Raw genomic sequence first — 12836 nt, 5'->3', positions numbered from 1 at the left:
TTCTGTCTACAAAGATTTAAACTCATGCAACCTTAGATACAGAGAATAGGATAGAATTGAATTTTAATATTTGGGCAACTAGAATTTGAAAGCAGTTAAACTCAGGTAGGCCCCACAGGCTAGAATCAAGTGCGCCAAAGGTTTGGTGTTCTGATTTAAGAAGTATTTAGGTGTATCCCAGCTACAGTTTTCCAAAAAAGAACTGGCTTCCTTATCCAAACTTTCCAGGAAAGTTAGCATCATTCACTCCTTAGGCACAAGAAACTCATAACAGGTTTTTTGCCCAGGGTTACGAGTTTGACTCCTGAATCTGGAGGATTTTTTTTTTCTTTTCAGGATTTTCTGTGATTTGGTGCAGCTGGGCTTTTTTTTCCCCTCATTTTGCTACTTCTACTGAATTAATCACTTGATGGGGAGCAGCTGGAACTGAATAAGATACAGGGAATTCAAACTGAACTTGAGCATATTCATTATCACTGCAGGGCAGTGTGAGAAGCTTCCCTGATGCAGACCAGATTTCTCACACCAAAACAATCAATCTGCCTTCCTTGCCAGCCTCCTCAGAAGACCCTGAGAAGACAAGAGTCAGCCCTGCTCTCTGCTGACTCCCATCCCCATTACACAGGTGATGGCTGATGAGACAGCCATCCTACAAGCCGCAGTTCAGATGATGGGTGCAGATTTGGCTGTGTGACAAGACTGGTTGTCAAGGCATGTCATAGGAGCCCTCTGAGTGCACCAGTAGATGTGTGCCTGTCACAGGATCAACCACCATAGTCTCCATCATGTGATCATTGTGGAATGCCCTGATATATTTAGTGTAACTGTGGCATAACTTCACCTAAGTAGAGCGGATGGGGAGATCTGGCCCCAACTTCTTGCACCAAAGCCCATGGGACTTACTTGTGCCAAAAATAATTCACCCCATTGTAGAGTAGAAGATCTGCAGAAAATGTGTTGTTGCGTTTGTTGTGAGGTTTGAAGGAAGTGGCTTAGAGGAAGGAAATTCATGTCTGTTCCTCTCAGCTCAGCCAGAGAGATTGCATGTAGTTCAGTTCTTGCCTACAGAGCTTGTCTCAGGTCAGTGCCTACACAAATTAAATTCCCAAATTTGACAGATGGGATGTGTTTGGTGTGCATGTTCTCAGTTGCGTGCTGTGTCCCTGCATGAAGTAGCTGGAAAAGGAGAGGCGTTGGAAAGGACAGCAGGGGATGGGTGTTGTTTTGGGAGAAGGTTTCAGGTCTGGCAGGAGGACAGTCAGTGCAGCCTGGGAGGCTGCATCTCAGTGTGACAGAGACCACCCTGAGGAGCACAAGCAGGACCCAGAGACGACCAAGTGAACTTCCTTGGGATCAGAGGAGACTGGAAGAATTTGGTGTGATCCAGAAAGCCACACAGCTCTCCAAAGTGATTCCTATGAGCAAGGATCTCTCTCCAAGGTCACAATGAGGAGAGGAAAGATTTGTTTGGAAAACTGTTTCATTTTCATCCTGTCAGATGTGCTCACTTGGAATTTTTTGCAACTTAAATGCTGGGTTATTTCTGTTTGTTCATATAACTTATCCCTTCTTCAGTTTGAAAGCCTTTTGTCTTCTTACATTATCTTCCTATAGACTGAGATTTAGGCAGATCCAGATCACACAATTGCTGCCTTTCTATAAATCAGTAATTTCTGGGCATTTAGTATTTCTATAGTTCCTGTCTGTAAAGGACACTATCAGCTGATCTTTGGTGTGGTTTCTGTTGCTTTTGATGTGATAATAGAGCTGACAATAACTTCCTGCAGGTGAAACCTCTGCTTTGCAGCTTTTGCTATTTGAGTGCTGCCTTCTGCACCAACACTGTCTGGTTCAATGATTTTGACAGAAGTATCTATATTTTTCTTTTCTGGCCTCTGTATTTTTCTTAGCTACTTTTCTGCATATGTGCTTAGGTCTGTAAAGCTTTTGATGACTCAGCTTGTTTGAAATGTGCAGTTCTTTGTGGTGCAAGTAGGAAGAGACCTAAGTAAAACAGTTGACTGTGACAGATTGTAGGCAAGCAGGGCTCTTCCTGTGCTTCATAAAATCTGCTAGGGTGCGTGGATTGTGAGAGGAAATGGTGTCTGGAGTCTTCTCACCATATATGGGTCTGGAGAAGTGTTTATATTGTCATGTAGGGCTAAGATGGATTTATTCCCAGTTCATTTCAGTTCTTGCAGCTCAGCTCTGTTTTTATTCACACTTACTCATAGCTTTCACACACTTGCACAATCACACACAAATTTGACAATCTGCATGAAAAATTAATAATAGATTTGAAGATCATGATGTTATTTAATGCTTTAGGGAACGTGGTACAGTGAACTTGTTATGCAGGAAGTGCATCTTATCAAGCAGGTGCCCTTGCCATGTTCAGCAAACGATACTTCTACGTTGTCCCTGGCAGGTGGTCTCAGAGTTACAAGTGTTCAGTGCATCTGGCCCTAGTGCTTGGGGACTACATCAGCATAAAGGCTGCCATTTCTAATTACTGCCACATCAGAAAGTGCAGTGGGAGGATCTTTCTAGTCCTGAATTCTTCCGAGCCATGTGTTAGTCCTGAGCTGTAGCAGTGTGTAATTAGCTGGTGTGCATTTGTTGTTCTCTGCAAGGGTCCTTTCATAGGGCCTTCCAAAAAAGTCTCTGCCCCATCTTTAAGTATTCTTAGACTCTTCTCATCTAAAGAAAATATGTCAGGAAGAAGGAATTAGAGCTATAAAACACCCAGATAAGGAGATGAAAAGATAGGAAGTAAATCACGAGACAGGTAGGATAATATGAAAAGAGAGTGCTTTGCAGTCATTACCAGTCTTAATGTTGAAAGTCCTTAAGCCAAAGGTATAAAAGGCACTTCCAAACATTTGACCATAATCTCCAGTGTAAGAAGGGCCTAGAAGACATGGTGAGGTTTTGAGAACCACTGTCCTTATCCATCATGGCCAGCATACTCATTGCTTGTCAATATATGAATATGAAAGAATGTTTGTTAAAGAATGAATGAGTTAAAACCATGTGAGGACAGTGACTGAGTGAAATTAATTTTGACTGAACTAAAATTCCCTTTTTTTCCTTTATGGTCTCTCACCAAGTTTAGTCACAATACTTGTGTAACACCGGTGCCATCAGTTAAATTCAGAAATACATAACCAATTTTACATCGTGTTAGTGATAACATTTAGAAGGGGTAGGAGAAGAGGCTTATTATATTTTGATATTGAATATGTGTAATTCAGAACTTAAGAGTGAAGAAACAGCAGGACAGCATTATTGTTCCTTTCCTTGACATGCGAGTAGGTAGGTAAGGAGGCCCTGTCACTACTAATTCAATATTAAAAAAGTATATTCTGTTGAGAATTGTCTGCTTTTATTAACAGCAAGTAGAATTGCCAAGTTCATATTTCAGGGGAAGCAATGTTGCTGCTGGCACTGAATGTATTCGTCAACATTTCCAAAAGTGCATTGTTACATACATTGTTTATGTAGCATTTATTCCTGTTGTTTGCTGTGTTTCTCTACGTGATCATAGTGATAGACTGCACTGTTGAATTCACAGTTCTCAGTTTGCTTTTGGGCCAAATGCTGATGTAAAGTGCATCATTCAGCCAGAGCCATAACACACTGCTTAGCAGTTGCTGAGGGTCTAAGTTTTGGTTATTTGCAGGAAGAAAAGGACACATTCCTGCATTCACACACTGAAGCAACAAATGAGAAATGGGATAATGAACTGGGAAACACAAGGGTTTTATGTCTAAACCACTGTCTGGATGCATTTCCCTTGGGGGAATGTACTCTGGGGAAATGCTGATGCTGGTGCATTTCCCCTGAGCACGGTGGGAAGGACACTGCTGTGCTGCTCAGCACTGCCTTTGTGAAGTGCCATGTGCTCTTTACAATGTCACGGACCCCTCTGTGCCAATGGGAAGTTCGCCTACTATGAGCCATTAATACTGAGGTCACCATCTGCTTCTTTCTGCTTCTGGGTGAGACAAGGACTGTCTTTTTTTTTTTTCCCCACATGGTCTGCAGCCAATGTTTGGGTTTAATATCTTTAGTAAAGGAAGAGAAAGAGGTGCATCAAATGAATAATTATCCTAGAGGCTTTTTGTGCATTAGTTACTCAGGAAAAGCTGTCAGACTGCAGTCCTGAGACCAACGGTGGGAGTTTATAGTATTTGAAAAGGTGGCAGCCCAGACTCTTCTTCTGTATTACAACTCTGTGAATGTGCTGATGTGGTTTTACACATGAAAATATTGCTCTCAAAATTTTAGTCCTGGCACTCATGTACTATCTTCTACATCACAAGACATAATGCTGCTTTCTGATATAAAGATATTTTTTTCTATATGATCATTTGCACTCTTCTTGCAGAGTTTAAAACACAAACATTTTCATTTTCTAATGTTGCATCTTATTTGTGCTGGAGAGCTAATTACAAAGATACAGAGCAGTAGAAAATCTCAGTCAAAATGTCAGTGACGGTCATCAGCTTTGAGAAACACGAAGTCTCCATTAAAGTATCGTTAACCTTTGGTTGAATCCAGGACCGAAAGCTCTCAAAATGAATATTAAGAGGGAGTTTGCAAAATGAAATGCTGGAAAGATTAGTAAAGAACCAACCCAGTGCATTGACCAAGCTAATTTTCAGGGCATTTAGTAGAGCAGCATTGTAAGGGAATAATGGGCACTTTTATTGGTAAACTGAACACTTTCAGTATAGCTAATGAGACACAGTAAATATGCAGGTTCCTCATACAGTTTTTCTTACCACTTCTCAGATTAAATTAGCAGCATAACATCTTTCTTCTATATTGTAATACAATATTTAATTTAAGTTTGAGCGCTGCTTTGAGATACATTTTGCATGAAAGATCTTTCACAGAATAACATTGCTGTATTTTTACACTGTCAGATACAAGAAGCAAATGGAGACACAGGAGATATACCACAGAGGTTGTTTGAGGTGAGAGCTGAATAAGGTAGATAGCAGATCCAGTATCCAGTCACTTGAATGAAAAGAACATTGAATGCCTGGGACAAAACTGCGGAAGTGTGTTTTTGCTTGAGTGCTGTGGGTTGCGCCCCCAGTGTTAACCTAATCTTTCCTACTGCAGTTTCTGCTTGTTTAAAGAATGGTCTTGTTGAAGTCTTAATGCGTCCCCTACTCCTTTTCAGATGAATGTTTATTGACTCATTACAAGAATTTTACAAGTAAAAGCAATGTTGGGGATTATTTGGGTTTTTTTCATCATGTTCTAAAACTGCCTAAGTGATCAACAAAGAAATTTTGATATTTCACTTGACATTTAGATTTTGGATAGTGTCATGAAACAGCCAAATATTTCCTCTAATGACTTGTCTGTGAATCCCATATAAATAAAGCCATACTTCAATGTAGTATGTTTGCTTATTTGTTTAGACAGATAAAACTGAGGAGTTTAAACAACATACCAAGAATCCCCCAAATCTGGCTACTTTTATAATCTCCAGATGTCACTTTCATAAATGTAATACCTGTTCATTGCAGGCTGAGGTCAAGAGAAGGGTTTTTCAGTGGTATCAGACAAAGCTGCAGTATGCCTTTTGTGACAACAGAAATTCAGTGTGAGATGAATGCAGCACAGAATACTAAAGCTCAGTATGCCCCAGTTTTGTGGCTGACTGGAAAGCAGGGCTGTTCCAAACTGAAGGTAGAGCAGTGGGGGGTTCTCCTTGTACAAAAGTCGGGTTCTTGTTTGTCTGCCAAGTGCCAGCTATCCCCAGGAAGTGGAGCACTGTTAGAGACCGTTACAAATCACCAATGCTTGAAACACCTCTACAGTGTACTACATTCCTTTCAAATATAGGAACAAACATGCAGATTTTGGAAAAATTAAGCCTCTGTTGCATATTCTTACTTGATGTCTTTGAGAAGTCAAGTGATAGCTTTTCACTCATTGCCATTTCCTATGCTAATTCTGGTAGAAGTAGTAGTAATATTGGGACTTAAGTTTTTATATTTTCTAGAATCACAGAATGGTGATGCCAGATGGGGGTTGATCAGATGATGTCATCTGATCAACCCCCATCTCAAGCACATTTGCTTAGAGGCAGTTGCTCAGGGGCAATTCCAGGAGTATTCTGAATGTGTCTGAGCATGGTGACTCCACAGCCTCTGAGTAACCTGTGCCAGTGCACAGTCAGTCTCACAGGAAAATATCTTTTTCACATGTTCAGGCAGAATTTCTTGCGCCTGTTTGTGCCCATTGCCCCCTATGCTGTCAATGTGCTTGAAGATATCAAGTTGTTTTGCCGCAGTATTGACCACTGGGGCATACTACTGGTTACTGGTTTCAAACTCCGCTTGGTGCCACTGATCACCACCCTCTGGGTCCTGCCACCCAGCCTGCTTTCAATCCATGTCCATTCTGCTTCATCTCAATTTTCTTCAGATTTTCTTCATACTGAGGATAGTTTGTTACTCAAATCTAAGTGGAGCTGAAACAACCATATATCAATAGAAACAGTTTGGTCTTAATATATTTTAACTTTAGATTGTAGTGGTTTGGTAATGCAAATGAATGTTCAGATCTGTCACTATAATTTTCTCCAAAATCCTGGCAGAGTTTTCTTTTAGATAACTGCTGGTAGGAGATAAAATACTGTTGCTTCATATTTGATTTTTTTCCTTCACCTGGCTGTTTCACTACAGCATAGTGTTAAATTTAATTACCTTTTCTGTTTGCTGCAGGAATAGAGAAAGTACTTGTAGAGCACCAAGCTGATATTTGCATTACCACCTCTAGAGATGAGAAAGCTTCAGCTACTAATTTTGTTCATGGCTTCCTAGCAGTTCATGCTAGGTATGGACAGCTGGATACTTAGGCGTCCCCAAATTACTGAATTTTGGCCATTTAGCAGTTATCAGAAAACAGTTCTCCTCACTGATAATTTGCATTCAAAATAGTGTTCTCTTGCTAATTCCATGAGTGTTGGACTAACTCCTGTGTTTGTTGGTGGATTGTGTGTTCTTCATCTGAACTTTCAGGTTTTCGCATCAGCTATCTTGTAATGTGGAAGTGTGACTACGAACTTTGTCAAACAAAAACTGAAACCCCTACTGTCCTGTACTTATGCTTTTCAAATTAAGAGAGACTTCTGATGATGAAATTCTAGTCAGGTAATTTTCAGTCTGCTAAAATGAATTTTTTAAATTGGTATAAGTCATCTCTAAAATAGGAATGTTATTTGGTCTTTGGAGGAGATTAAAGAATAGTTGTGTAGTTTTATTCTGCTCCTAAACCCTTCATTTTCAGTGTGCCTTTTATCTGTGTCTTGATGTGACAGATATTGTCATATACTGAGAGTACTTGGCGCCTTTATTCCTGAGAAGTTGCTTTTATTTTATTTGTTTTCCTTACCTTCAGTATTTCTGGCCAGAGCACAGAAGAGCTTGCTTGGCATTGCAAGTCACAAAAATTCAAGATTCGTCAAAATATCAAAGTTTCTTTGTGCAGCATCAACCCTTTCAGTTCTTTGAATTTTGTCTACAGTTTATAATATATCTCAATCACTGGACTGTAGAGGGTGTGCTCTTAAGCGTTTTAATGTTGCACAGTCAATGGAAATACCACAATTAACATGATATTACTTATTTTTAAACTAACCTTTTGTCAACAAAATTCCCTTTGAGCTGCTCATTTAACTTGTTGGGTGTCATGCCTCTTGTCCCAGGGGAACCCATCCCTGGCTGATTGTGCTGTGTTGTGACATTGGCAGCTTTTTGCTGCAGGGAATCTTCGCATATTTTTCCCAGGTAAAGAGACAGCAATATGATGAAATTTTAGCTGTTTTGGGGAGCAGACACAGTAAGAAAGGCAATCACAAAAAAAGTACAGCTGTGGGGCTCGCAGGACTAACACATAGCGGTGAGGCTCCTGTATTCTATTCCTGGCTCTGTCATTGTCTGGTGCTATTGTGAACTAGTAAATTAACCTTGTTCTGTGACTGCAGCACCATTTATTAAGTAGGAATGATAATGCTTAGCACCACAACGGAGCAGTGTAATTCTTTGCTAATTAATATTTATTAAGTGCCAGATTCTCCATAACTCTGCACCTTTGCAATCATTTACATCTGTGCAAAATGAAGACAAAGTAGCTGAAAAGTGCTGTTGTATTTTATACCTACGCTTGCCAGTGTGAAGGGTTGTACCAAGATTGCAGCAATGGAGGATCTGTCTCAAATAATTTTTGAGATACTTTTGCCTGTAGGCACAGACCTACTTATTCAGGAGTGGAAGCATCCCTAGCACATATATCCACAATTCCTCTTCTTAGAACATGGCACAGAGCAAAGTTACTGTCATGTTACTTAAGGTACAAACTTGCAGGACACTACTTCCCAGCTTGCTGCTTATGTGCATATTCTTAGATCCTAAGGTAGTTCATCTGCCAGTGAAGAAGGATTAAAGTCTGCTATTTACTGTGACAGTGTAAAAATTAATACCCCAGCTGAGCCTTGCAATAACTCTTTTGTACCTCCAGGTTATTTTGATAAAGCTTAGTGATCACATATTTTTAATTTTGTTTCAATACTGTAGCAAGTATTTTAAATATGATCAGGAATACAGGAATTCAATGAGACAAAAGAATTTAAAACTTTTGAGTCTTGGTCCTTTGCCTGCTTTCTTTTTATATGGAAGAAGGCTTCAGATGTGAGCTTATTTTCCTTCTTTCCTTCAGTAATATTTTCCTTCTGGAGGTCTTTCAGTTGTCCCCAGCAGGTGAATAGAATCACTGCTCTGTCACGTTCTTGGTTAGGCTGCCCAGAAGACTGCAAGACAAAATGCCACCTTAATTAATTGATGAAAATGAACAAAGAAAACAGGTAAGAGAAAAACTATCAGGCTAGCACAGAAGATGGGGGTGGGGGGGGGTTGTAATTTGGCAAGATCTTTGCAGAATCTTTTTGGCAGGTTGATATAAATCAATGCCTGTTTGCCATGCCTGGCCCTGCTTTTCTCTCAGCTAAATATAAAGCTTCTTTTGAAATCTGACTTCATGACTGCGTATTCTAGGCTATGAGAAAATGAATAAGGAGTGCCAGTAGTTTTGGAATTAAGAAAAGGAAATGTTACTTACTAGATTTTGCATTTACTGTTCTCATAGGCTGAAAGCAGAAGGTTATTGCAGCTTTATTCCTGCTCAGTTCGGGTTTCATTTGATAAATTATGGAAATAACACATTTTTTTCATTTTCTGTCCACTTGTCCTCAACGCTTTGCTTTGCATACAGCAGTGGCCAGAATAATGTATATGTTAATCACAAAATTGCTTTAGTGCACATTCTTATTGCCTCTTTGATTATGGGCCTGTCACCAAGAGCTGAGCTGCTCAGAATACTCTCTGATTAATCACGTTCTCATCAAACACTTCACTTGCAGAGTATCAGATAATGATCCTCCTCACAGAGAGTTAAAGGTTTTCCAATAAATAGAAACTGTGGCTGTTGAGAACTCCAGACAGTGTGCTATCCAATAATTAAAGTGATGGGAAACTATTCTGTCTGTGCTTGTCTCTAGAAGATCAGCACATTAAAATATTCACTCTTATGATTCCAAGCAAAAGAACTAGGGTAAGAGAAACACCAGATGAGGTGATATGAAGTAAGCATGAGCATGATCAGCAAGAATGAATCTATATTAAATGAATGCCCTACCTTGCAGGCTCCATGACAATCCTCCATCTGCTGTTGTTGCACAAACAGAAATGTGTTTTCTTGTGGCATCTGTTTGTGTTTGTGTTTGCTCATAGAGAGTATCATGTAGCTGAAATAGTCCAACTCATCCTGTCATAAACTTTATCCTGTTCATTCTGTCTGCTTTAGCCACTGTAATGTGTGCTCTAGTTCTTTGTCCAGTCTGTAGCTCAAGAAATAGGATTTTCCCTGGAGAGTCCTCTACAGTCTGACACTGTGGGTAATAGGGATTTTATATTCCAGATTGAAATGGATCAGTTAGAAAATAGCTCTTGATATTCTTTAGTGCAGAAAGTAAAACAGGTTCCAGAAGGCAAAACTGAATGAATTAGAGAGGCAAGAGGGGAAATCTGCTTTCATGCCTTGTCTGCTACAAAAATATTTTGAATATTCAAATATTTTTATTGTATATCCTCCTTGATTTTTACACTCTGCAAGGCTGCAAGATGAAGGGGTATGAAAAATCTGGGGCTGCCCATTTCTGTGATGTGATGATGGATACAGGACATATTTTTATGTATACTATGTACTTATAATAAGTACATTATAAATACATATTATATTTTGGAAAGACATCAAATCACCAATTAAAATAGGGACCACTTACAGATAAGTCAGTAATCACTCAGGATAAATGATGTCAGTAGTTTGTTAAGGTTTTTTAGGTCTTGAGCAGAGTGAGATATACCTCATCAAAACATAGGGTTTATCAGGGAGCTGAGTTACCAAGAAAGTGGTTTACCAAGCTACCACATACTGCTGGATTTCAGTACTATTTATGAGTTTGCTCTTAGCCCCTGGAAATCATAAAGCAAATTTGATTTGGTTTAGTCAGCACTGAAGGAATCTTAAACTGGATCAGATTCCCTCATATGGAGGGAATATTAGGGAATACAGATAATAAGGGTAAATACAGAGTGTATTTTGGATGAGCCATGGTAAGCTGTCAGACTCCAGTAAGGTGACTGTTTGCCTTATTCCTTTTTCTGCTCCAAGCTGCAGACCACACAGGTGTAGCTGCATTTCTCTTCACAGAGCAAAGCAAGGCACAGCTGCCCAAGGATATTTCTGGGATTCACATTTTCTGAACCTCAGAGAAAGAAAAAACAATTCTTATTCAATTGCTTCTCCTCTTGTTGTTCACAAGTGGAATGCATTGTGGAAGATTGTTTACCTGAAGGGAATTGGTGCTTGGATTCTGGCGTGAGTGTTTTGATTCATTGACCAATAGAATCCATGTGTGTGTGTCAGAACTGTAGGCTGGCAGTCACAAGGTGCTGTTCAGTTGAGTGCAGTTGAGTGCTAGGCAGATTCAGTGTAATATAGTGTAATATAATATAGAATTATATAGTATAATAAATTAATTAATTAGCCTTCTGATATCCATGGAGTCAGACGCATCATTTCTCCCCGCCACGGAGGTCGCCTTTCTTTCTGATAGACAGGGAAGAGAGAAGTGGTTTAACACAATAGCTGATGTAAAGATCCTGAGTGTCAGGAGACCTTCATTTAATCTCTGCTTTTCCACTGACTTGAAACATGGTGCTGAAAAAATCATTACAGACCCCACACCTCCAAATTCTGGTACTGCATAATAATTGTCATCTGCTCTCGTAAGACATTTTCTATCCTCTGATTAAAGGTTGAATTTAAAGGTGTATCCTTCCATAAAGATGAATTAAGTCAAGTTTTGTTATGTATTAGATTTTTATGAATGGGTCCCTTAACAGAGGAAAATTCTCTGTGTTATCAAATAACTGACTAAATGTAAAATCCTTTTTAATTGTGGCTTAAGGGCAGCTAACACCAGACACCCCTTTAATCAAACGAGTGAAAACTATTAATGAGGGTGAAACTGAGCCCTATATGTCCAGGTAGTGTGAGACTTACACACTGAGTTAATTCTGTTGAAATTTAACTTTTTGCAGCACAGTGACTTCCTGAAAGGATGGTGAATCATTCCCTGCATGTTTCCTTGGCCAGAGCTAAGAGTCACAGGGTTGGTAACCTGCTCTGCTCCAGGCATGGTGTTAGCACTCCAGTCAGAGCTGATATTCCTTCACGTTAATCTGAGAAACAGCACAAATGCTTCTCTCTAATCCTTTCTGGGGGAAGTAGAAATCATGTCTGTGATTTGTTTCTGTTCTCACAGGGCGTGCACAGGGAAATCTGGCCTGTTTCTTTAAATGTACATCCTCCAATATATTTTCCTGGGGGAAAGAAGGCTGCACACCTGTGCCTGGCAGTCTGAGCAGAAAATGGTTGTTCTGTGATAAGTAGGTTTCCTGTTCTTTGGGTGGTAATTGCACTGTCCTATGATGATTGCTAAAACCCCTGTGATTTCTGCAGTGGTGAAATAAAGTGAGCTCTTCATGTGTGTGTGGGCTGTTGGTGCTGGATTCTCTCTGGTACAGTTAGCATGGTCCCTGAGCACCTCACAGGTAGGGACAGAGGCTTGGAATATGGCCCAGTGTAGAACTGGGAAAGAGAGGGGGTCAGATGCATGGGTGGGATAATGTCATCTGAAATGGAAAGAAGGGGCAACAAAATGAGAACCCAGGGTTAAAGGTTTAATTTAGAAATTATCATTGGAAGCAGCATTAATTGAAACAAGTAATACGTTTTCTCTTAAATGTTCCCAAATTTCAATCCAATTGTTGTAATTTGGAATTTAGCATTTTAATTATACTAACACATTTTAATCCATTTTGTGACAATTCACTAAAGTTTTTATATGTACAGTTGCAATTAAGGTTAATCTGAACCTCAGCAAAATCATCACTTAGCAAGTTTCTGCAGTTTGCCCATATTTGTTGTTGTGAGGAAGATATTGTTTCAGCTGCTACATTTGAGATAGGAATGGACCGAGCAAGTTTCCCAAACTTTAGGAAGTAAAGATAATTAAGAATTGGAAATAGAATGAGATTAGTTCCTACAAGCCTCATTAGTTCCTACCAGCCTTGTTCAGCTCCTTACTGAGTCTCTCAGTATTCTACAATGAGCTGCTTCAGGGAGTTAAACTCATTAGGAAAAAATCAAAGAGTTCAGATTTCCTCTTCAGAATATAACTATTTTACAAA

Source organism: Camarhynchus parvulus, chromosome 5 (genome assembly GCF_901933205.1).
Source record: "Camarhynchus parvulus chromosome 5, STF_HiC, whole genome shotgun sequence".
Classification (NCBI taxonomy): domain Eukaryota; kingdom Metazoa; phylum Chordata; class Aves; order Passeriformes; family Thraupidae; genus Camarhynchus; species Camarhynchus parvulus.
Note: the sequence above shows the minus strand (reverse complement) of the source record.